This window comes from Poecile atricapillus, chromosome 3 (genome assembly GCF_030490865.1).
Source record: "Poecile atricapillus isolate bPoeAtr1 chromosome 3, bPoeAtr1.hap1, whole genome shotgun sequence".
In the NCBI taxonomy this organism is placed as follows: domain Eukaryota; kingdom Metazoa; phylum Chordata; class Aves; order Passeriformes; family Paridae; genus Poecile; species Poecile atricapillus.
Window position 1 is genome coordinate 75,180,501 of NC_081251.1, and position 26,829 is coordinate 75,207,329.

Consider the following 26,829-nt stretch of genomic DNA (forward strand, 5'->3'; position numbering starts at 1 on the left):
TCTGAAAAGCATCGCTCACTTCCTTGTGCAATATAAATTCTGTCAGCCTTGAAAATTCAGCACAGCCTGGGGATGATGATTTCTGCATCATTGAATAAATTAACTAAATTTCAGCAGAGATGTTTTGTGTGCAGTCTCAGTGGTTTAAAACACCACTCAACTCCACAAAGGGACTCAGCTTGTTTATACCCTTAGTCCGTGCTATTCATGCAAAATGGTTAAGCATCCCTTGACATGTAGGTTACAGCGTGGGTGTGTGTCCCTTTTACAAGGACAGCCCCTCTTCCTGGAGTATGGGCAGGTTCTTTTCTCTCTTGTTTTTCCTCTCTCTTCATAGCCTGCGCTGAGCCTTTCTCAGCTGCACAGGAGCCCAGCTTGAGCCAAGTTTGTGGTGGGGTGGAATAGGAGATTGGGAAATGCAGCTTCTGCTCAGTTTCATGAGGTGCAGACATCTTGTGCTTAAGGGCACATCTGTCCCTTCCTACCAGCAGACAGCTGATCTGCCACTGCCAACCTCAACAGGAGATGGGAGAAACAGAGGGAACCTGTCCCCATGACTCTTGTTCTTAGCAGGGGCAGTAGCTGGTTGCAGTTGCCCAAGGGATGGGCAAAGCTACCTCTGCAGGCTGGAATGGAGGTGGCACAGGCCTCTGGTTGTGTCCCTGCTCTGCACTCTCAGTGGCTGGAGAGTGCTGGGCTGTGCTACTGCCCCAGCTGCTGCTGCCTGGAAGAAGAGTGGGGGCAGGACTGCAGTGTCCACGCAGCATGTCAATAGTCTGCAAATACATCGCACCAAGGGGGACAGGCTAGGTATGTACAGCTGCAAAGCTGCAGGTTGGGAAGAGGGATTTTGACCACAATGAATATGGTCACCTCAGTTCTGGTGTGGTTCTGCTTCAGTCTTCTGTGCTCTGGATCTGGCACTGAGCACTGTTAAGCCAAGGCCACAGAAGGTTAATGGTGCTGCTAACAGAGTTATTGATGCCTGATGATGCAAAGAGAAATTGTCAGGACTTTGCAAGTCGCTTTCCCAGGAATGGAGCAATCAATGATGAGGAATGTTGGACTTATTGTAAATTCAGACTCATGCTGATGTGGCAGTTTCCTTCACAAGGGTCACTGTATGTCTCCTTTTCCTGTAAATATCCCCTGTTCCATGAAGTTGCCATAGAGCACCCAGAGTTGGTACAAATAATTAATTTTAGAAAGGATTTAAATTTCTCATGCTTTGAAGAATAAGAGGCTTTGTATACAGGCTAAGTGAGACCTGATGTGGGAGATAGGCAGATTATTTTGTGCTTCTGTGATTTTCATTATTCCTTACCTCAAAGTACATTGGAACATCACAGACTGGACAAGGATTAAATAGACCTCAGGGGCAGCCAAACCCAACCATGCCTGCATATTGGTGGTGTAAATCAATACATCAGTTAATTCAGCATGAAAATCAGAGTGCTGGCATTTGTTTGCAATACTCACTTCAAAGGACTGATGTTTCAGTAATCCTTTATAAAACAAAAGAAGTAAAAATGGCCATATTTGATAAGAATTTTAAGGTGTTATAAAATTCTTAAGCAAGCTGGAGAATACCATAGGGCTCTTTTGCAAGAATTACTTCTCTGAGTACAGCTCATTTACCAGAAAAGAGGCTGTTTTCTTAAGTTTTTTTCTATAACTCACCCAATTGTTCATGTTGGAGACCTATGCTCTGCATGCAAATCAGGAGAGATGAGCCAAAACAAAATTAGCAAGAATTAAAAACACAGCAGTTACCTTGTAGCAATTACAATCTGTATAAACAAACACGATGCATCCCACCAAGCCTTTACATCACTTCTTGAAAGCTTAGTATTGAATAGAGCTTGCTGCTGTCAGCTTTGGAGGAACTTCTCTCTATCCAAAGTGCTCAGCTTAGGATAGAGAAGCTGTGTGTACTTCTAGCAGAGATTGGAAGAGCTGTCATGTCACCTGACTGCTGTGATTTTAGCCCATCAGCCTTCCACAGATCCATCTCCCTTACCAAGATTTCACAGGTTGGGTTATGAAGGCTGCATGTACCCAGATGACTTGTGCTAACAATCCCCAGTGCCAGCTGTTGTGTTCCAAAGCACATTGTGAAGAGACTGCCCCTCCTCATAAACCCTAATTTGCAGATATTTGCTAAATGCCTGGGGTGTGCATTTGTCAAGGATTTATTAGCCAGGAGGCTGGATGACTGATGTGTGAAGTGGAAACCACTTCATCGTCTCCCAGACCCTCAGATGTTTGAGGCTTAGAAGACTCGTATCCTACTGAGGCAGTTGTTTTATACATAACAGCTGGCCCTGACTTATTTTTTATCCTTCAGCCCCTGGATACCTTCAGAGATTTCAGTCTCACGGTTTCTGTGGGATTTAGTGAGCAGCTTGTCATTTCTGAAGCCTACTGCAGGATAATCACTGTAATAAAATAGCTCTGGGACACAAACTACCCTCTCATTTCTAATGCCTGGTGTTGATTTCTCTTTGATTCCCTTCATTATCCTCAGTGACCTGGGGGATGAAAGGACCATGCTTTTGATCTCACAGAGTAACTGAAGCACAGATATTGTAGGAGAGAAAAATTTCTTAAGTCTCACAGACAAAATATTCTCAAAATAAACACCTATTTTCTCTCCCCATTTTTCTCCCTCTATGACTTTGAAGGATTCTGACTGCAAGGAGCTCTGCAGGTGTGAAATAAGGTAGGTGTATTGATGGATAGCTTTTAGTCCTTTACTTGTTATGCGTTTGGCACCTGGATTTTGGCCAGCCTGGCTGATGAACAGACTTGCTGTCACACAGCTGACCAAGAACAGTATCTCAAAAATGGAATTTAAAAAGGTGGGGAAAATGGACATTTATTAAATCAGTTAACAGTCTGGGGCCTCCATGGTTATTCAAACAGAAATATGGCATGACTAGCCTGGTCTGTCTGGGCAGATGGGAGAACTGGGAAATCAGGGTACATTTTCTTGGTTCTGCCACTATCTGCACTGTAAGTGAAATTCAGCTTGAAATCTGATGACAGTTCTAAGTCTCGCAAATTAAATAAGACTTCCATGTACTTGCTGTCTGCAGAGGACCATTTCATCCTCCCCAGCTCTGGATAAGTAATTGAAGTCTAAATGCTTAAAAATATAATGGCTTTTGGAGGTAATAGAACATGTGGTCCCTACAGTGGTCAAAACCTTGGTTTAAGCAGCTGAGCTCCTTTTGCTTACGTGGTATGAAATAAGCAGCACTGCAGAGAGATGCTTCATGCAATAGTTGGGCTGAGTATTAAATCAAGCTTCTTCCCAGGGTGGCAAGAAGGAACATCCTGCTGCTCTGGTGCAGCCCTTCCTTTTGAGATGAAAGAGGTATGGCATTCCTGGCAGGAAGGCAGACAGCACTGGTTAGTGTAAATAAGCACTGCTGAGTCATGTGGCACAGTCTCGCTCTTCCAGTCACCCCAAAGAGGTTTCTGCTGCTACAAAAGGCCTCTGGAGAAATTGCTAAAGCAGGTTTTGTAGCAGAGATGAGAACCAAGGGCTTCTCCCCACTTTAGGCAATCTAGCCAGCTTTCTTCACAGCTTCACAAGGAGAGACTTGGAGGAGGCCTGTGCAGAAAAAAAGCCCTCAGTCTGGTGCTTTGGATGCTCAGAGGGGAGAAGTAAGTCCTTGTCCCTGTTTGGGGGAGAGTGCAAGGGGAGAGGGCAAGGGACCTCCTCTCCTGTGGCTGGGACCACTGCTTCACTTGCTGACTCCTGCAAACAGCTCCAGCACTTTCAGCTGCATGTTAAACGCAATGGGTGTTGTCTTTTGCAATGACTTAAGTTGAGATAAGTGACATGGACTCTTAGGAAGCTGCCCCGAAAGCTGATAGGTGAAGGAATAACCTTCCTACCTGGTGAGGAAGGAGTGCATTGGGTGCTGAAACTCCTCCTCCTCACCCAGATGGATGAGCCTCAGCAATACATATCCAAGTGTCTGGGGGATGTCAGAATGAAATGGTGAGAGGGAGGACCTTGCAGAATGAGGTGCCAGGTGAAGCAGAGTTTCATAAAATGAGATTCTATGCTTTTCATGTCTAAATTCCTGCAAATTTCACAAGAAGCACACCTGCTTTTTCTCATCCTTCTCTTGAAATTTGCTTAACTGTGTTCTGTGCATTTTCCCTTCTCCAGCTGAATTCTGCTGGAAGCTGCTAGTGGTCAGTGGTGGAAATTTTAATTACTGGCAGCTTATTTTGTAAGCCACAGGGAGCCAGACAGAGCTGATTCTATAACCCTAAATTATAAATAATGTATCATCTAATAGAGATGCTGAAGTCCCTTTAGGCTTGCAAATCAGCCAGTTAATAACTTTTTGGTTTAGATGTACGGAACACTGTAATAACCTGATGTCATTTTGAATACAGCAATTAAGTATTCGGTTTACAAGACAAATTGAGACTCATTACAGTCAATCAGGAAGAATTACACAAACTTAAATTGCAGATATTTATCACAATTTCTCAGAAGAAAATTTCATTAGCTATTTTGAAAGAAAAAGCCGCTGTTTTGTTATTCTGTAAAAGTACTGCCTTCTTTATAAAGAGCTTCTAATGAGCTCCTGTTCCAATCATAATGTTTTTTGGTAATCTGACTGCACCATGTCATCATAGGTCATTGTGAAATTAGAAAGTGAGCGTGACAAGTATATCACACTCACTGGCAATTTCTTAGCAATGTATTTTAAGTTTTTGCAGTTGTGATGGCTAGAAGGAGACAAAACTTTACTTTAGATAATGCAATAGCAACTGATTCAGAAGCCAGTAACTTCCAGGACACCGGGCAGAACAAAGCCGAACAACCAAATAAACAAAACAAGAGCAACTCAGAAAAAGAAATAGTGAGATTTTATATGCTTTGTTCATCATGTTTGCTTAACTTAGAAAATGTTAGGAATTTTCCAGTACTTTAGAGCTCAGTAGCATAAGTAGTTCAAAGACCGCTTAGTTAAATACACAACACAGATACTCAATTATTTATGATTGCAATTTTTAATGATTTTAATACCACCCATCTTTGTAAACTTTGTACTATATTTATTGACTAATAAAGCTGCCAAAAGCCAATTACCAATATTAGGGTAATACTATTAGTTTGTAGCAGAGGAATTGGAATAAAACTATTTCCATTTAGCCAAGGATTTCAGATGAAATATTAAATAGCATCATGGCTAGATTTAGTGGAAACCAAGCTGAGGCTGCTTTTCAGAAACATGCTTAACATCTTTTTCCCCTTCAATTTCTTTACAACACAGAAGCCCAATGCTATTGCCTCTGCTTATAGCCCTTGGGGGTCCTATTGCATTGAGGCAAATTTTTATTGTCAGTTGGACAAATCACAGAAAGACTCCGTTAATCCCTAGCCTTTGCATCATTACAAATGACTGACAATAAAGCTCGTGTTTTATTGGCCTGCTTTCAGCAGCAGCATGTTCCTCTTCTAGGTTATTTGGCATCATTCAAGTTTAGTCTGAGAGCTTGTGTTTTGTGGTCACTCCTTGTGAAGACATAATTTGCATGAACATTTTTTGAAATGTCACAGTCAACTTCGGTTTCATTGAAGGACAATGGTATTACAAGACAACTGGAATTTGCATTCAAGTAACAGAGCAGAAAGGTTTGTAGAGAAAACTGTCTTAATGAAGTAGTTTTGCCTTAGAAAAGTAGTTACGTTTCCATAGGAAGTTTGTCTTCATTGTTTTTATTCCACACAGAGAATTAGATGCAAAGACTCTGAGATAGAGAGCATGCCATGGTGCAGCCTGACTGCACCAGGCAGTTTATTAGCAAATTTTATTCCATACTTTATATATTTTTTGGAATTTGCTACCATGTGACTTGCCCTCAGAAGCATTTCAGGGTAGTTTATAAAATAGAGAAAATTGTACAGTTGATATTATTTATATGTGACAAAAAGCAATTCCAGATTCTAGTAGTTGTGACTTTTTAGGAGACATTTTAGTTTTGAGAAATCCTTTCCAATTTGTCAAGTGAAAAGTGTGATTTGGTTAGAAGACAAGACTTATCAATCCAGCTGGATGTGTCCAGGTTGGCCAAATAGCTAATTTGTTCCAAGATCTGTCCAGAACATTTCGGAATCTCAGTTGTCCACACTGTGGTCATTGGCTGCATTGCTGTCCTGGGAGAACAACTTTTCAAGCCAACTGTTTTCTATAGGTCTGAATTTTATTTCCCAGTGAGCCTTTTGTAGACTTCAGAAAAGGACTTTCAACCACCAGAAAATATCCCTAATGCAGCCAAGATATTTGTCGTTCCAAGAATATCACAGTGCAGAGCTGTGCATTATCCTGTTGTAGCTGGATCAAAACATTAACATTTCAGACAATTTAGTTCTGAAAGTCTGAGGCTACTTGTACTTCTAATCTGAACTTCCGCCTTGTTTACTTTAGCCTTCCTAGTCTAGATTTTACAGAAGAAGGAAAGAAACCGAAGGACCAAGTGATTTGCTGCAGATTACAGAGAAGTAAAATCAGCCATGACCTGAACCTCATTTAGTGCTGCCTCTATTAGCTTAGATTAGATTTGCAGCATTATTTGCTCTGTTTTGTTGCACAGTATTGTTAGGGATTTGGCAGAGGATTTGTTTATGTGACAGAGAGCAGAATTATAAATAACAGTGTTTTGTTCCTACAGGTGCTGTTTCACAAATGAAATGACTGCAGGAGAAACAGAGTCTGAAAATAATGTGCCACGTATCTGCTTTCAAAATATATTAATTTATAACAACAAGGCAAGTCAGCATGCATTTTGAAACACTTCTTATAAGACATCCAATTCCCCCAGACAACTTGCCTTGCCCACGTGAAGATGAGTCATTGCTCTCCTTGAAAACCTTGCACGCTGGAGCTGGTGGAAAGCTGTGTTGTCAGTGGTCCCGAAGGGCTTCTTGTCGTGAAGTACGCACCAATAAGAACGCTGACCCCTTAGAAAGTAGAAAGCTTTCCTACTTCACAAGTTTTCCTACTTAGCAAGCAAAATAAGCTCTTTTATCAAGTTCTCTCAAAGGCTGAGATCCTTTCTGCAGCCTCTGTGCACGAAGCCTGATGCACATGTGGGACTTTTTCTCTAAAGCTTTGTTAGAGGTGTGAGATTTTCTTTGAAATAAATTCTGCAATTTGAGAGCTACTGTGAGGCAGTACTTGGAGACTTGGAGGGACTGGTCTTCTTGATGGATGTTTTACTCCTGATTCCAGGTCTCTGAGTGTTAGAGGCTTGAAAACAGGTGGCAGACTCACAGGGATTTATCCAGTCAATTACATCTGGAGAGAAAGAAAGAAGTAGACAAACTATAGAGATTTTTAATAGCTATTTGCTTATTTTGTGAAATAGGCATGACTGCAATGAATAGGCTGGGCCAAACATAAAGTAGTTAATTGACTCCACCGGTGATCTATGGTGGGATTTGTATCTATTGATCAGGAGCAGAATTCTCTGGATGGAACCAAGCAGAACAGGAGACAAAGGAGGAAAATTGTCTCTGTTAAAACTGTTTGGAGAGTGCTGTCTGAGAGGCCTATTAATTAGATAAACATCTAAGTCAGGGCAGCTGTTTTCCTGGGATTGTTTTTAGCCATGTGACTTAGCTACTTGGTCACATTATATGGCAAGATAATACACTCACAGAAATGGTTTAAATTGTTTTATGTAGGAAACTTCCAGTCAATCCTGTCACAGTAATGTCTCAAGGCAAATTGCAGCAAAGCTTGAAAGAATGTTTTGCAAATTACTTAGGATGTCATAAATAACATTTTTCTTGTTTTAATGATACTGAGAAATCATAATTATTCAAGTAAGCCTTTGCCTCTCTGGTGGTAACAGACAGGTGATTAAGACATTGAAAATAATGCTGTCTCATATACTACTCAACATGGATTATATATACTTTTTTTTTTTTTTTTCTTTCAGCAGTCTATTGTGGAGCTGTATTATTGTTCACAATGGAGTTTGTGATATTAGAGTGGAAATTGTACCAGTAATTACTCAGGTCAGAATATCCTGACATGAGAAAATGACATTTCTCAAACCCCAATTAACTGAACTGAATGATGATTCAGAGCTGCGTACAGGATATTATTGGTGACCTACAGAAATGATAAATGTATAATTACTTCTAGAATGTTTAAGCTATCAAGTACTTAAGCAGTAGGAACATATTTATGATTACTTCCAGTAGAAGCAGTAAAAGGAATATTTAAAACAGGTTTTAAATATGAGGTAGAACTTAGGGATTTCAAAAACATCAAAATTCTTAGATAAAACTACCTTCTTTGAACAATTTAAAAGCGGAGGTAATGCAAATTCACTGTTGTGGTAGCTACAGCAAATTTTTTCCACGTTACACAAACCACAGCTCAGCAATTGTTACGATATTGAGATCAAAGAGTAAATTAGAGATATTTAATAACTCCATGTGTGTCTACTTCATTGAACAAGATGCCTAAGAATATGTGTTCTAATGCTAAGCATTGCAGAATTGTTGTGGAAACCATTGCAAAATGACATGTACATATAGCTAACTGTCATAAAAAAACCCAAGCAAAACCCCTCACAAAAGCATTAAGTGCAATACTTTTTAATGAGCTCTGGGAAAATGACACAAACTCAATTTATGAAAAACTGGTTGTGCCCTTATTTGGAAAAGGGCTGGATTTAATTTTTCAGTGTATCAATGCAATTAACTAAACAAGGCAGAACTAAATATGTCCAGGAATTTTATAATTGGGTCTATGCCATCTGCAAAGTAATTCTGGTCCCTGTGAAACTGTCTTCTCCTACAGGTTTATGGGCTAGAAATGGTATACGTAGCAGATACTGGTTGCTAGCAAGAAGTTTTTATCAGTGTAATTCCAGATTAGGTTTCATAGATGTACACAGACTGCCAAAACATTTGAAGGTTGTTTGACCAGCGTCTTCAGCTGCAAACTTATAAATCTTTACATACAGGACTGGTGTACTAGTGAGCTTTGACTTCTATGTTTCCACTCCTGAGTGTGTGAGCTGGAACCAGCTCAGGTTGTACAGGTCACTTCATGAGTCCATTACATGCAGGAGGTTACCACAAGGGCTAGTGATTATCTTGGCAAAAGTATAATTCTTGAAGCATCTCACCAAGAACAAAGGTTTCCTGTTTTTATAATGGTTGGCACAGGATATCAGGTATGATAGGAAGGGAGTAGAACACAAGCTTCTCATTGCATTAGTAGAGCTTCTTTTTCAAGAAAGATCATTAAGACATTATGAACCTGTACCTAAATGGATTTCTAGAAGCAGTGATTCATACATCAGAACAGTCCCTCCAGCACATACATGAGTCTCTATTCCTATTTTGAAAACTTCAGAAGTGTAAAAAGATTTTTTTAACAAATCTGATTTATGCTAATATATTGCAGCATTTGAGGAAATCTGTGCAAGATGTAGACTCATCTACATAGGAAAAAAATTAAAATATTTCTGATTGCAGTGTGTTAGGGTCTGTATGAAGTTAAGAAAATCATGAAAACAAAATGCATTTTCCTTGCTGTATTTCTGTCTGACACTGAAAATGTAGATCATGTGATAAAGGTACTTCTGACCCTCAGTTTCAAGTCCTGTTTGTAGAATCCTCAGGCAAGTAATTAACTTTAAAAACTTTTGAGGATCCCTAAGCATAATTTTTCTTTTTTGTATCTTTATGATACTAGGAAATGTCTAGGAAAGGTTGAGCATGTGTAAAACCAGCCCCAATCCTAATCTGACACCGAATTCAGACTGGATTAAGATGATTTACATAGCAGTTTCACTTGATTGGGATTGAACAGTGGATTGAAGAGTCCTTCTTTACTTGACAGAAATTCCTGCTCTGATGCTAATGATCTTACTTGGACTTAAAGCTTATTTTCAAAGCTGAGATATATAAGATCTAAACCAGCTTTTACTGTTATGTAATACTGTGTGATACTGTTCTGTGTGATTACTTAGGGATGTTAAACAGACACTTAAATTGTGACTTTGGTAGGAAGTATGAAGATATGAGACAGAGTAACACCTTTGATGCAGAGAGGTGGAAAAATATTCCAGCTGATGCTGAGTGAAAGCATAGGATCCCAATGGCTTCCAAAATTCCAATTACCCTTATGAAGTTGGATATAAGAAAATTTTGCAAAAAAAGTAACACAAATACTAAAGAAACCCCATGAGGCAAGACGTTGTTTCAGTTAAGGGGTTAAACACTCACTTGGAATATAGGGATCCTTTATTTTGCTCCAATTTTTGCCCAAGAGGGTTCACATTTCCCACCACTCATCAAAGTCCCTCACCTGGCAGAACAGCCTGGTTTGGATTGCATCAATTGTATTGCTTTCTCTTTGCACAAATCAGCACTCTGCTGACAGGACTGGGTCTTGGGACTCCTATCCATCTGCTGAGCTTTTGAGACACCACACACAGTCATTAATTGCCTCTTCTCTTACTCTTGGTAAAATTTCAGATGTCTTATGAAAGACTAGGAAGCTTTTCAGCAAGACTGAGGTGATTCTCCATCCAGAAAATAACAATTAAGGACATGTGGTGTGGACAGTGGGAAGTATGGGTTAAAGTGTCTCCAGGCCAAAAAGGTGGCAGTGAATCTTCAGCACTGAATAGGAAATGCAAATCCTGCATTGCACTTCTGCCCTTTTGTTTGCTTCCTAGCAACCATTTTAATATAAAAGAATACAGTATGGGGTAGAAAAGTAGTGGGGGTAAGCTCTGTAGATACAGTAAGAAATACATGTCAATTAATCTGGATGCTCATTGTTTTGTAATTATTTTTTATAGGTGAACACTATTTTTCTGCTTTCCTGGGTGCTTGTCTGTTTGTTTGTTTGTTTTTTTAATCTTACAAGGGATGTTGTTCTGCAATGCAAATTATTTAGAATCCAGTTCCTCTTCACTGACCTTGATAATTGCCTCCAGAAAAAACTTTAAAATGCTTTCTAGTTGAGAGGATGGAAAGAATTTCAATGCATTTATTGAAAATTTCCACAGCAATGGCCTGGGCAGGGTGCACTTGTCACACAAGGTATCAGACAGCCCACACCTGGCAGCCACCTGGGAAACACGAGGGTGACAGCAGGCTGATGTGGTGCTCTTTGAGGTGCCAGCTTGATATGCACAGCCCACAGAGGTAGGAAGTTGGAGCTCACTCCAGTCAAAGGCTGTATTCCAAAGAGATCAGCTCAGTCTGCTGTTGGAGAAGGCATGGGGATATTCCCTGTGGAGAAGAGTTGATTGAATATGGAGTTCCTGCGAGGAGGTGCACTTTTGTCAGCATTATATAGGCCCTGAAGGTCCTTGCCAGTGGCACTCATGGGGTGGTCCAGGTTAGCTGAAGAGATGAACATTCAGGGTTAATTCCCAACTTCAACCTCTGAAAATTAGATGAAGGCAATCATTCTGTGCAGGATTTAATTGAGCCCTGAAGAGCTAGATAGGCATAACAAAGCTAGAGAGTGGGGAAATACTAGACCTCTGAGAGAACGAACTTGAGTATGGATATGTTAAGTGAAGTTGGGAAATGAGGGAGGAATTATCCCTTCCACTTTGTTTTATTGCTTATTGAGTACAGATGAAAATGCAGTGAGGGACTTTTACCACCCTGCTCCAGATTTGAATTGACTTGAGAGACTGTGCAATCCAGCTAAACCTGAACGTGTTGCTGTGATTCTTTCTGCCGTTACCTCAGTTTTATACAAATCTGCTAAAGTTTGAAAAGCAAATTGCAGGTCTGGTGGGTAACAGCAGCCAAGAGCCCCATATGTCTGTTTGAAAGGCTCTAATGAGGCCAAGGGAACGTTGTTTTGAAATCTAGCAGCATGACTGCTCTTGCAGAATTGTCTTCCCAAGGAGAATTGTGTCTCATTTGCACAATGAGACTGGTTTGCCTCTGGTCACCATTGCCCTGCACTCTCTGGTTGAGTACTGCTGTGGAACAGCTGCAACCCTGGTCTGATTTTTGTCTCTTTTTAAGTCTTTGGCCAGCTGGTGGTCAGGCTCATTTGGCCACCTGTGTGCAAGGCCTTGAAACTTCTTCGGAAGCTGCTTTGAAAGTAACTCATGATAATAAATTCTGCTATTGTTGCAGAACAACTGTTTCTTTTCTAATACAAATAAGCTTTTATTGATCAGTACTCACACACTAAGTTTGGCAAGCTTTTGCTTTTCATGCCTTGCTTCACAAATTGGACATTAAATTTTTTTGAGAAATACAAAAGCAAATTAGGGACATGTGATGGTTCTTGAAGCAGAACACAGAAATCATAATATATAAAGGATCATCAAATATAAGTGAAATGTAAAATTCTACTGCAGGCTTAATTTTATTTACAGACAAGAAAAACATTGATTTTGGAAAAAATAATATAGTATACTTGTTCCAGAGCTTTCCAAACTCTCTTGATGGAAAGATAGAAAGTGGATGATAAAAGAAGACCCAGGAAATCCATATCTTAAAAACATCAGGTTTTTTAACTAGCTGGGATCTATTCTGTTGTACCCTGTTTCTGTCAATCATTCTTGCTAGAAACAAAAAACCCACTCTAAGTTACTACACTTTAATACACATCTGAATCAAAGTATCAGTCAGCCAGTGCTCATCTGACTGACAGCCCAGAAGGTCAGATGTGAGACTACACAGCTCTCTGCATTTCCTCCACTACAAACACTCCTTGCTCAGGGCAGGATGTGTGTCTGACCTGCAACAAGAGGTCAAAAGCAGCAACTGTTCCCTTCTTGCCAGAAAGCCATTCCTGGAAAGTGCTCCCAGCACTAACACCAGGAGTGCTGTTCATTCCCTCTGGCACCTAGGAGCAGGTGGCTCTCTTCCAGATGATCCTTGTTACACGAAGGAGCGACTGTAAATTAGTGCAGGTAGTGCCACTGCCTTACTGCTTCTCAGGAGGGGGAAGAAGGGCACCTAGAGATAGACTGCTAGCACATACCTTCCTGACTTATAAATCTTGAACAGCGGTAAATGGTATGGGAAGTGTGTAGGCAGGCTTGTTTTCTGTCTGGTCCTTCCTGCTGCACCTTGTGTGGTGGGAGCCTGGCTGTGTGGCATAACAGGCTCACCTGCGGACACCCCATCCCAGCCTTGTGTGTTTCTACCCCACCAGTAGGTGCAAATTCTCGTTTGTGCATGTAACTCAGCTCCATGATATTGCTGTGGAAAGCACTTGCTTGACCTCTAATGGTTTTTTTTGGAAAGAAGAGCTATGTTACAGCTGGTGTCTCTCTGCTAGCAGGCACTGGAAGTGTTAAATGGTTTGGTCCCTTCTGCAGCATGATTTTGACTTGCCCATCAAGCTGCTTTTTTTGGCCTTTTATAAATCTTTCTAAAAGGAATATGGGATGTGAGTTATGTGGGAGTGGTATACAGCTGTGCTGTGTAGCCTGGCTCTCTGTGCAGTCTCACAGCATTAGAGGATTTTAGCTCTGGTCTGTCGCCTTCTGTCCCCAGCTCTCCCCTCTGGCCCTGCCTTTGCTAATGGTGACTGCCAAAATGAGGGGGAGTTTTTTTTAATTTTTCTGGAATTGCACAATTGATAGGTGTTGGCTGGGCTACAACCAAAAAAGCTTTAATCATCACACATAATATACTTCATTTCTTGAACTCAGATGTTCAAGTCTGAATTTCAGTTATCTCATACTTGTCTATAAAAATAAGCAGTTACTGTGGTACTCATTTGGAAAAAGTAATGAAAAATACAGCATGTCACATGCTTAAAATAGCAAACCTAAGAAACTGTTACTTCTGTCTGCTTGAAATTCAAAACACTGGAGAAATTAACTCAGTTTGGGGTATGATTTGTTTTTTAACCAGAACTGGATATAAAGCACCTCCACAGTTTAGTAGCTCTGTTTTTCTTTCTCATCTTCAAGCTAAAGTCATCCTTAAAAAGACAAATGTGAACTGGTTGAAGGGGTGGAAATACTGACTATTTGGTTTTGGGTTAGAAATCTTTGATTTCTGATTTAATTTGTGTGCATGCTTTCTGAGTTCTTTATTGATTTGAATGTTCAGTTTGAGAGGTAATAATTGCCTTTGATACTAAAGACACTCGATGTTGCAAAGCTCCTGTAATAATGGAGGCTTGGTGCTGTTTATGCTGAATAGACTTTATTATTTTCCAGACTGTAGGTTGGATCCCTTAAAGAAGAATTTATGAAGCTGAAGTACGTCAGCTGCACTCACTCCTGTTCTTAGTGTGTGAGATGACGGTTTACTGAGTGAAAACCTAGCAGCATGTATGAGCTTTCAAAATTAATTGTAAATATTCTGATGCTTTCCTCTGTTCAAGGTTGTGGCTTCCTCAGGCTCTGTGTGAATCTTATTAATGGAAATGTTTTGTTTCTCCATTGTTTCTTCAAATATCTTTGCAGTTGCTGAAAATCTTATGTGTGTGTACAGGTTTGATGAGAGTCTTTTTGTCTGAGTAGACATACTGAAAGTAACAAAGTCCATTTTCTTGACACTTAGCTCTTTTTCCCTAGCACTGAATGAAAAATGGATCTTTTAGGAGGGCTGTAATTCAGTTATTCCATGTGTTTAAGCAGATTTTTAGCAGGATTTTAAACTGAAAGTCTGCCCCCAAAGGAACTAGTACCTTTGTCCTCAGTCACGTAAAGTGTCTGTGTCACAGCTATTGGGTAGCTAACTGTGTATGACGTGTAATCTTACATCACATTAATGTTATTCTTATTGAATTATGCTTGAAATATTGCTTTCCATCCTATCTCAGTATTTTTAGGCAATCTTAATGTCTCTGCTATCACAATGTTTCCTCATCTGTTACAGAAAGAAAATTAAGGTAGTAAGCTTTTGAATTCTAAGTTATTTTAATTTAGAAAGTTTATACAAAAAAATTACTTCCTGAGCATTCTGTCACCAGAATGTTGTTCTAGATCTAAAATAATTTCATTATGTGCTTAAGCTGACAGTTTGCTTGGACTTCTAAATATAGCTACTGACAGAAACAGTGACCTGTACGAAAGTAGTCTGTTTTGCCAATGAAAGTTAAAGAAGACTTAAATTTATTTCTTGAGGACAATTCCCCCTGTGTCGTCTGGAGAAGGACAGGTGCTCTTACCCTGTTTAGTGCAGCCACATCCACCCTAATGAGACTGTAGTAGCAGTGCAGCCCTGCTGCCTTTTCCTGTTAGTGTTTCTGTTGCTTCTGTGTGCTCCAACTGAGGTACCAAAGCTGTTCTTGCTCCTTTTAGTGAGGAAGTGTTTAAGGAGCTGGAGAGACTAGGTTGAAGCTACCATCTTTTTGCTGTGTGCCCTGCTCCTATGGCATTGAGGTGACAGGAAAGAGTTTTTCCTTGTTTTTTGGGGAGGGAAGAAGGGTACATTGGGGTGGTATTTTCTCTGGATGCAGTGAGGCAGATTCAGTAAGTGAAGTGTCAAACATTCTCCCCCACCATCCTGAATTGCTTTATTGGCTCCAAATCTGTTTTCCTGACCCTGAGTTGAGGGCAGTGTGACTGTCCTTTTCACTTCCCATCCCCTTGTTTTGGCTGCAGTAAGTATTCAAGCTGTGCTGCAGCTGCAGAGAAGCCTTGATCCAACCTGACTGGAGCTGTTTGTGTTCATCTTGCCAGCCTCTGGCAGCAGTGGCTGTGTGCAGCAGGAAAGTGGAAGCCTCTTTGTTCAGCCAAGGTACTGCTGCTGCAGTAGGAACTGGCAGAGATGGGAACGCGTCCTTGGAAATCTCTGCTCTAGGGCTGTGTCAGCTGCTCCTTGAAGAGCTATATACAGTGCATTTTGGGGAAAACAGTCTCTTCTATGCCTGTAAGATGAAAACATGAAGTCACAGAATTTAGTGTAATCTTGTGTAGCAGGAAAGCTTTTTCTACAGCTTATCTTTGTTGAACGTCTTTAACAGCTGCTTACCAGTGTATAATGGGGAATTACAGCTTTAATGAAGAATATCCCAGAAGTTTGCACAGGGAATTGCTGCGTAGGACATTACTGGAGTAAATGTTTCTGAGGGTCAGCATCTTTGCCACAGGAGTCCTTTCAATTTTTTTTTTTTTTTAATTAGGTACAGGATGTAGCAGGTAAGGCTACCCAGTGTTTGGCAGCTAAGCTCTGAGGGTGGCTAATGCCTTGCACGGCATTAAGGAGACTAACAGGCTTTGGCTTTCGGGTAAAGTGTCAGCAGATCAGCTCAGGCTTTCTAGCTGTGCAGGCTTGCAGTGCAAGCATGATGCAGTACCCAAATGGCTTGTGGAAAAATCAGTCACCACCTGGTTTAGTGGAGGTGGCACTCAAGTGGATTGTGGAGCTTGGCTGATGCCACTTGGTGCTGCTTCCAGTGTTCTGCACTGGCTCACCACAGTCTCAAGGCACTCAGACCCAGTAGTGTACCTCAACTAAACTGATGGGTCAGTGCAGGAGCAGAGTGGGGTCTCTGCTGTTCTAGGCAGTTATCCCTGCTGGGAGCATCAGCTAAGCCATGCCTGTACTAAAGGAAGCTGGTCTACTGCAGATATCTGAACTAGGTTTTCTGTTTCCCAAGTTAATTCTTCCAGTATCTAACTATTCAATGATATTAAGAACTGATTAATGTAGGATGTGCTAAGTAGCTGCATCTTTAATGCAGATAACTAACAGACGTGAAGTGTTTGTTTTTATAACTATAATATAATATAAATATAAATAATATAATATATATTAATAAAATATAATATATATTATTATAATATATATTAATAATATAATAATAGCTCTCATCCCTGTTTTGCAGAGGTACCAAGCTGGCTTGTAATAGCTGTCTGTTGCCCCCTTTAAACTGAAGGAGTCTAATTACTCTTGTTGCTCTCTAAGCATATTTATTTTAATGTTCAGTTCTCATTAAATACAAATGCTGAAGCCAGACCATTGCAAAGCTTAGGAATTAAGCTGACTTCCTCTCCAGTTGTGAGCACTTCCTATTTCAGGGGATTCAGAAGACATGATTTTAATTTGAAAATGTTAAATTATGAGCTATGCAGGGGGCAGATGCACACTGCTTTGATACTGAATGCCTTGTCTGCCGCTGTTTCCTCTTGTGTTTCTTAGGCATGTACTTCACAACTAAACTGTAAATTGTTTTAGTAGCACTAGAGATGCCTCTCCTTTTGTAGTAAACAATATTTCCTCATGTCTGGCACAATTAGCAATGTGTAGATACTGTTTTGTTCTTCTCTCAGGTTCTGCACAAATGATGGTAGGCTATCCAAGTGCTGAGCTTCAACTGCTTAATTCCGAGCCAATGAACAAATGAGCTGAGGATAAATGTATTCATCTTGTTTAGGAATGAGCTTAAAGCATTTCAACACCTGCTCTCATGGAGAAAAAGTAGTGTTAAGGATTTTGTTTATTTGCTTTCAACCAGGAAAAGTATCTTTTGGTAATTTTAGTATAAAACCAAAAAAAGTATAGGTAACTTGGACTTCCTTCCATCAAAGAATGATGTCTAGATCCTGTTTAAAACCTGCCCTACTTTTGCTAGTTACTTCTAGCCTTTGACACTTACCTTTTTGCCACAGATTTCCTCCATCTAACACAAGCTTGGCTGTACAGACTATAGGAAACTAGTCGTGCACAGCATGTTCCTTTCACACTTGGGATGGTGTAGTGGAAGTCCCATATGAGCCCCCAAACCCATGCTTTCTACTTCCCTGCCATAAGGCTGCATTTCACGGTAAACTGGAGCAGCAGCTGATGGATGGATCATTGTGACAGATGGATCATTGTGACGGATGGATCATTGTGATGGATACACATAATGACAGTGGTCTGTGTGGATCTAACACCCTCACTGGGATGTGCTCAGGCCTCTCCTCTTGCTGTTGAGATTCTGCTTGGGCATGGTGTGTGTATGTCACCTTCTGCCACTGTGTGTGGCCAGCAGTGTGTTCCTCATCATCGGGTGCCAAATCCTTTAGCTGAAGGGTATCTATCAGCAGGACTTCTAGAGTGATTTCCTCCAGTGTATGCCAACCATTTACTGTCAAGTGAGGTATTTTGAAGTGCTCTTTAAACTTTGTCTTGGTCTTTTTCTGTTTAGGACATTAGGAGGAATTTCTTTTGGAGAAAGGCAATTAAGCATCCTTCCCCATGTGCTTATTCTATAGGTACAAATATGCAACAGAATAACGAGTTCTGTTTGTTACAAGATGACTGCTTGCTTGAAATGCGTTTATGTGCTGCATGACAGAGTTCTTTCTTACCCAGGTCCATCCTTTTTTGGCTACAGTACACAGCAGGAGACACTGGAAAGGACCAAAGAAATTACTTTTTTTGTGCCTTGGGAAATTGGATTAATATTCAGGAAATGTTGCTAGAGCTCTGCTCCGATTTTGTTCTTAAGTGACCTTTGGGGAAACTTCAGCACACATTGTACAATCTGATTTCTTTGGAGGTTAGGGGTTGATCAGTGGTTGGGTCTTTTGTAGTTGAGCATTCAATACTTTCCAGGAGTCCTTTAGTAGCCAAAAATGGCATCAGACAAGTAATGCATTCTACAGATGCTCTCTAATGCAGCATGTGAAAGGGACAGGGGAGAGTTACTACTTTGCTACTGGCAATTGTTTTCCTCCCATTTTTACTGATGCTACTGACACTTCAGAGACCTGATCTCTTCTCAACACCACAATTTGGGGGATTCCATCCTTTAAGAAAATGTTCCATGTAGCTCTTGTTTGCCTGGGAGTTACTGAAAGTGAAGCTGAAATTTTGCTTGTGTAATGCTACAGATGAACAGACAGCTAAGTGGTCAGTCTTGTCCCAGAAAGTTATGTGCAGGAAAGGACTTTTCACTTGAGTGAAAACTTGATTGAAATTTAGAAGAAAAAAAAAAAAAATCTGGGCAGGTGATGCTGGTCTGGCAGTGTAGCCAGCCTAATGGTAGATGATGTTTGTACTGTGGCAACCAGGAAGAGGCATTTAAGTGCAGAGGGGAATAGATGGGAATGCCTTTGAAGGAGACAGGATTTTTTTTCGGATTTCTATGTCAAGTAGTATCTCTTCTGGTTGTTGGACAGGCAGAAAGTAGTCTAACTCAAGCTTTGAGCAAGCTTTGAGCTCAAGCTGCATACAGATGAATGTGTGTGTTTTGGCATGAGGTAATTCCATTCAACTGAGCACTGAAGTCATGAAATTGGAAGTGTGTTGAGCTAGTGGCACATAATATTTCTCTGTGCTTCTTCCCTTTGGTACATCAAATAGGGAAATAGTCCTTTTCCACAAAGCAGTGGACATGTAAGTTATTAAAGTATCTTAATGTGATTTGTACACAATGCTGTTAATAAATTTTCTTCTGTACTTCTGTATCTCCTGCTCGTGTAGGAGTTACTGTAGCCCAGTGGGATACTGATGCGTCTAATCCCCCACTCTGCATCTGGCAGCAACCATTAGCTACCACTCAGGAGACAGGTAAAAATAGATGAAAAAAATCACCATGCAAGTAGTCCAGTGCTTCTTTACACAGGAGATAGATGCTTGTATTCTCTTGATGCAAGTTGAACTTATAGCCTCGCAACTCTCAGCCTAGCTAGCATATCTGCAAATACTACTTCTGCTAAATTGTGAGTGTGGTTAACCAATATTATTCCTTAGGGAAAAAAACCTGTAACTACTTCTTGCTCTGACCAGATTTCTTGTGTGTCCTCAGAGACGAATTTCTTTGAATTTCTGTCTGCTCTTTTGTGTGGTTTTTTCACCTCTATGTTCCATCCCCCTCTTCCCTTCTTTTTCTTTATTCTGCTCCTAATGAGGTATTTTTGGAAGTGGACTACCACTGATTTTGTGATTCTGCAAAATAAAGGGCAGGGGGAAAATTACCCAAACCCACATTTTCACTTGAGCTGAGGTTAAAAATTTCTGCACTTTTTAGGTAGGGATAAGAAATGGAGTATGGAATGCATGCTTTGGTTAGTCCAATTATTTTTGAATATATAATTTGGGCTCAAGTCATCTTGGTGCTGAAAGAGTTAAGGCAGTCTACTGTACAGCACATATATTGTGCTTATAACAGAAGTATGTATGTCATAGCAATAACAAGATATTATAATTTGTTTTTCCCTGCTTTTATTTTATGCATGTTTAGACTGACCAAACTGGTCTGGAAATAAACTTGTGAGTTTTGATGTCCCAGTTTGATAACAGATTTATACTTAAGGAAGCATGTAACTATATGTCTCAAGAATTAAGTGAAATTCATGGAAAAGTTGTGAAATACATTAGATCTGCATGCACATGTTTTCCCAAACCTTGGATTTTCCTCTCCTGGGATTACCTGGACCTCCCCAGTTCCCTGTTGTCACAGACACTTGGCTCTTGCTCTCAGCCTGTAGCATCCAAGATTTGTGTCTCAAACGCTAAAACACAGTCCTGTAAATTGGAGTTAAACACAGTTTAAAAATCAAGATGTCATGTGATATAGTAATGTACAATCTTCTCAGGGATGTCTGGTTGATAAAGGTCCCTGGGTTTTGTAAAACAGGTGTGGTTTGTGCTCTGAATTGGTTGTGTTTGGTCCTGGCTTTGGCCTCACAGTTATTGGTGCTATGAGGTTGTTTGGGAGAGCTTCTGTGTCAAGTTAAAGGTAGGAACTCAGCTCTCCTGTGTTGCTGGGGAAGAAACAGGGACAGGACACAAGAGCCAGGGAGTGTGTTACAGCCGGGTGCTGCAGCTTCTGACCTCAGTTACCTGTCTGTTATGTGATTAACATCACTCCCACTACACTTTTTTGGTGAGCAGTGCGTAAACGCGGTAATCTAGCTATTTAATCGCTCAATCAGTAAAGCAGATGAAACTGCATAATTGGTGTTACAAGTTGTTACTTAATTGTTGCAACAGATGTCAAGAAAAGTGTTCATATTCTAACACAATTAAAAGACTGAGTTCTCGCAGCAGTAGCTGAATTCACGGCTCTGTTAGTTGCTCTTGGTGAGGACTATTTTTTTTTTCTTTATTATGGTTTGTGAATTTGACTCACAGGGGAGCTTTATCATGTTAAATGGAGTTTGGGGAAGCTGAGATGGGACTGGAGGAGGATCACTTCTCAAATGTTCTTTAGTAGACTGGCAGAAGAATTTTTGTTGTTAATGAAAACTTGTGCTGAATTTGTACAGCACTGCTTATATGGAAGCAAACTGTGGTATTTGGAGCATGGAACAGAAGAAAAATGCACTTTGCATATTGATTCTTCGTTCCAAAATGGCTCTTTGAAGAGTAGTGATTTATTGAACACTAAACCCTTTTGGCCTCTGATGAAGTTGCCTGAACAAGTTAAAATGCATGTTTTGTCGTAAATTTGAGGAGAATTCAAATCAATATCTGCATAAACCATGGTCAGGTTGGTATGTGATGTGTTGTCGTGCTTTCTATAGTAAGGTTGCAATAGCTTTTGAGATGTGAAGGAGGAGGAAAGGGCACGTGAATAAACAGACTACAGGCTTTGTAGTACAGAGATAAAATAGTGAAGGAAGTGATAGTTAATTCTTTTTAAGACTGGAATAATACTGGGCTTTGTAAACCTTAGATATCCTTCTGCTAGCCGCACGCTCTCCCGCGCTTCCACCATTCTACACGTTGGCTACAGACTGACTAAATCCTCCAGCTGCCTCTCCAGCCCCCGTTCGGCCTTGGCGCCGTTCTGGCCCCGCGGGTTGCTCGGGCGGGGCCGGCCGGGCGGGGGGGCCGCGCTGCGGTTGCCATAGCAGCGCCCGCCGCCGCCGCAGCATCCTCCGCAGCAACTTTCCCCCAGCTCCAAAGCCAGCCGAGGCGGCGGCGGCGGCGGCCGGGAGGGACGGGACGGGGAGGCGAGGGTCCGTCGGTGGCTGCGGAGCGGCGGTCGCTGCCTCGTCCTGCGCCCGCGCCCCGCCTGCGGCTCCCCGGGGGCAGCGCGGAGCCATTTTGCCGAGCGGGCGGGCGGAGGGTCCCGGTCCCGGTCCCGGTCCCGCTCGGAGCCGCGTCCCGTCCTCCCCCGGCACCTTCTCTTGTCCGCTGCCGCCGGCGGCCGAGGCGCGCTGCTTCTGCTTGATCCCGTCCTCGGGCAGGAATCGCCCAGCATGCCGATCGCCCACTTGCTGGAGCTATGGAAAGGGATAGAGGTGGAGCCCATGGAGACGGAGGTGAGCGGCGGCGGGACCCCCTTTCCCGCCGGGGCAGCGCCTCGGTGGTGCCCCAAACCTCAGCAGATGGGGTGTGAGCAGCGTCCCTCGCCCGCTCTGCTCGCTGCTGAGCGCGGGAGGCAGGCGAGGCTCGGGAACCTGTTGGCTCCCCGGCGGAGAGGTTTGGAGCTCCCGCGGAGCCCGGGCAGTGCGGGATGTCCCGTCCCGTCCTGTCCGCCCGGCTCCGGGCTCGGGTCGGAACCGTGTCCCGGGAGACGGGTGGATGGAAAGGAAAGAGCGTGTACAACAGATGGAAACCCACAGAGCGGGCTGAGTCGGACTCGGGCTCAAATTTAAACGTGAAGTACGTGATCTGTAATTTGAGGCTCGAATAGGTCCGTGGACCTCCCTTGGGTTCTGATTACCCATTTGCCCATTACCTCTTAGCGTAAGACTGTGCTTCCCGGATGATACTGGAAACACGATGCCGTGATAATTAGTCGGCTGCTGTGTTGCGTGTGCTCACAGTTTGTCTCGCAGTGTTTTCATTAACTGCAATCTAAGGTTATCTTGTGTCAAGAAAGGCATCGTTCAAGTTCAATAAGTGTTTGGACAGTGCTATCAGTCACATGGTGTGGTTCTTGGGGATGTCCTGGACAGGAGCTGAGCTCTGTGATCCTCGTGGGTACCTTCCAGCTTAGGTTATTCTATCACTTCATGGTTTTTGTACTATAATGGGACAAGGTAGATTCCTGAGTAGTTCTGGGACTGTTGAGCTATGCAAAAACCCCAAAGTCTTTAATGTCAATTGTTTGTAGCACAGGATACACATTTGTAACAGACAGGTGGTAGAAATAGATGAATGAAACGTGTGGGTGGAGGGGGTTGGTGTTTATTTTTTAGCCCCCCATCCCCTTGTTTGATTGAAGTACTATAACAGGGTTTTGGAGAGAGGGAAAGATGGGAGTATAACTGAGCCAGACAGGTTATGGAGAACACAAAACACTTGACTCAAAAGGAGCTGCTGAACTGCAGGAACGGTTTCATGCAAGGTGTTAGTTTGTACATGTAAACAATACAGCAGAAGTGATAATGTGATATACCAGCACAGATCATTCTGGAGTCCTTGGGTTAAAAACAAGCTGTGAGGGGCTTGCAAAGATTTAAATAATGTAATTTACTTCTGAATACTGTCATTTTGTGGGATGCAAGGAATCTGAGGGCTAATAAACAGGTTATAGCTGGGAAACTGTGTACGATTCCTGATTTTGTTTTAGAAGTCAGCTGACACCTTGTAAAATCACTTTCACAATGAGAAGATTTGTATAATTTGTATGGTGAACAGTTTTCTGCTGAACATAATAGAAATGGTGCTCGCCTCCCAGGTCTACCTTTCTGTTGACTGATATTCAAAGTGCATATATGTGCCTGGTTTTTTTCTTCCTCCTCCCTTTCTTTCTAAAATCAGTTCAGTTTTTGTGTTCCCAGTGTTTTTCTTTCTAGCCCAGACAGAAAGCACTTCAGTCATTTTCTCTTGTCTATTTCTGGGAAAAACTCCCCTGTATCACAGGGCAAATCCTGAACTAATGCCCAATATACCTTGCCTGGGTCGATGTCTTTGTATTGTCACCTCTTTAGCTGGTAGAGGACTACTTACACCTTTCTTTCAGTAGAAACTGTGGATCTCTGTACCAAGGATAATTGATCCATTGCAGTGATAGTTAATCAGGTATGTGGGTTTGGAGATTTTGGTGGTGGCTTTTTTTAAAATTTCCTGCTTCAAAGAGCAACATAGATAGCTGTTCTATCACTTGCTGAGATTTCACTTATGAAAAGTTTAGGGAGTTAAAGAGTTGTAGGCATAAACTCCTGCAATTTAGATAGGAACAACAGATAAAGCACCATTTATTGGCACTATTTATTGCTGTCTCTGAGCACAATAAAGATATGCTATAACTCAAGACCATTTTAGATCATGCTATAGATAGAATTGCTAAAGTATTGTTTGCTCAAATCTAGTAAAAGCACTTAGAAATTAATTTCATCTCTTGTGGGCTCTTGTCCATGAAGACATTTTCAATCAGCAGAAACATTTACTCTTTAATGAGCTGAATGCAGCTTAAACACTAGTGGTTGTACTGATTCAAGAGAACTGTCATGGTCTCTGAATCTGTGTGGGATAAAATGTTTTCATGATTGTCTGCAAGTTGTTCTTTTTCACGGAAGCTTTTCACAGTTAGTAGACAAGGAGGGAGACAGTTTAATTCTTTGATGCATATGGACCTGTTTCTTCTTCCCTTCCTTAATGCCAAAAACCCTTTTAAAACAAAGACATTTATGAGTGCCTGTGCATGACTCAGGTGAATGACTTGCAAATATTAAAGACAGCTTTTATAGTAAATCAATCACTTGATAAGGAAGAGTGCATCAAGGGCATGTTCTATATTATGTTTGTGTAAAGGAAGATTAGAGTGAAATACTGCTGCTTTCACCTGTTGACTCAGGAGGTCATTAATTGTGTTTGACAAGCAAGCAAGAAAATTGGAATATTTGCTGTTCTAGAGCTTCTTTGAGAGTAGGCAAAATTATTGATCTCACTCAAGCTGGATGGGTGAGATAGTGAATTACAGCATTGGGAATATTTTTCCTGAGAAAGGGTTGTGTGATCAAGTTCTGTGTAATCTTTCCACCGGTTTTCCAAAGGGTTTACCACTTAATGGATTTTAGGTGAGCACAACATTTAAATGGAAGCTGGGTGTTTAGAATATTTCCTTCTATATGTACACATATATTCTCTCTTGCTATCAAAATATGATGTTCCATTTCTCAGTTTTTTCAGTAATAATATTTTTTTCTTTATCCATTCTATGATAAATTTGGCTTCAACTATTCATCAGCAATTTTAATCGTTCTTTTGTTGTGCTTTCTTCTTGTAACCTTTTATATATCTAGGAGAAAGCAGGGCCCTATGTATTCAAAGGTTAATTTACCTGTGCAAAGTGTGAAGAATTGAATGAACCTATTATAGTAGGATAAACTGAAAGCAGCTTAACTGCCCAAAACTAAATTGACTGTGTTTTGTGCTAGATCTTGGCTTAAAATTGTCTTTCTTGGTAATGTGTATTTACAGGATTTTTCTTTTCTTTTCTCCTCTCTGTTTACTAGGCTGTGGTGGAAGATTCTGCCCTGGATGAAGAACCTGTAAAAGAGGTAGATCGGCTGATTCATGGATCACACAAGTGTTAACAAATTATTCTAATATCACCTTCTGTCTTCATGAAACAAAATGTCTCTGGTGCATATTCTCCACATGCTTGTAGCTGTCAAGATAAAAAGTCAACCCATTTTTGGTCTCTTATTACAAGGTCAAATAAGGAATAAAAAGATTATTAGGGGATTTATTTTACAAATGTTGGCTGTGCATTTTTCCCACGAAAGTGCACACAGCTTCTTGAGGTATATAGTTTTCCTGCAGAGAAGATTTTGTAATGACCTTAAAAAGAGTAACTGTCATGTTAACAAGGTTTGTGTATTGTAAATTTTGCACAAGTTAATTCCACAGACAAATTGAAGTCATTACCACTTGTTCCCCTGGCTGTCTCTTCACCACAGCAAGACCGAGCTAAACCTTCGCTTCAAGTTAATCTGTTGTTTATATTATTGTAGCACTGTACTAGTGTGCTAATTAAAACACAAAAAACCCCTAAACAAATCTAAACCTACAGGAAAGGTAAGTCTTGCCTCTAAGTGTTTAAATGCCAAATAAGTCATATGAAGATATAAAGCAGGCAAGGTCAAATCATCCTTCACTGTTATGATGAGTTGAGGGCAAAGCTTGACACTGGTGCCATGTGTCAGGGCAAAGTGCTGCTGGTTTGTGTAGAGTGAGCCAGGGTGTGCTTGACAGATCATCAGCCATTTGCTGATGTCAAAAAGCAAAGTAGACTGAATCCCTCCAGGACTGAAGGGAGGCTGCAAAGATGCATGACTAAGTTGCCACCTTTTGAAGATTAACTTCCTGGTATCTCTTACTCCTTGAAATAGAAAATTTACCTTTGATGTTTGATTTTCTGTGCAGAAATTTGTTAATTTTTACTATGTCAAAGGCATAGCTTAACCCCCTAATGATAGGAAGGAGGAAGGAATCTTAGCTTTGATCTCTGAAATGAATGCAACTCCCAAATGGATTTTTTTTCCCTTCCATTACCATTTCTTAAAAAGAGCAATAAATTACTCTTTAAAAAGCTTGGGGAAGAAGTGCAAGTAGCTTGGCTCATCACTTTCTTTGAGGATATGGCTGAAGATAAAATTTCTGGTTTGTGGGTTTTAGGAGGACTTTTCTGTCAATATAGCCTTCATATTTCCCAAATTAATTTAAGCGTAGGTAATTTTCATTCAGGATGCTTCTTATAATTTTTAAGTTTGAAATTTGGCAGAAAAAAAGAAGGCATGTAATGTCTGCCTGTCTAGAAACCTTAATCCTGTGTTCTTATTTTCTGATGTAAACATTTTAGTGTGCAATTTAATATCTGTAGTGGTATTTCTTTCTGATTTTTTTTTTCTCCTTTTCTCTGCTGCTCCTTTTCTCTTCATGCTATTTCAGCCCTTTGCTGGCTCAGCCTGTAAGCCTCTTCCATT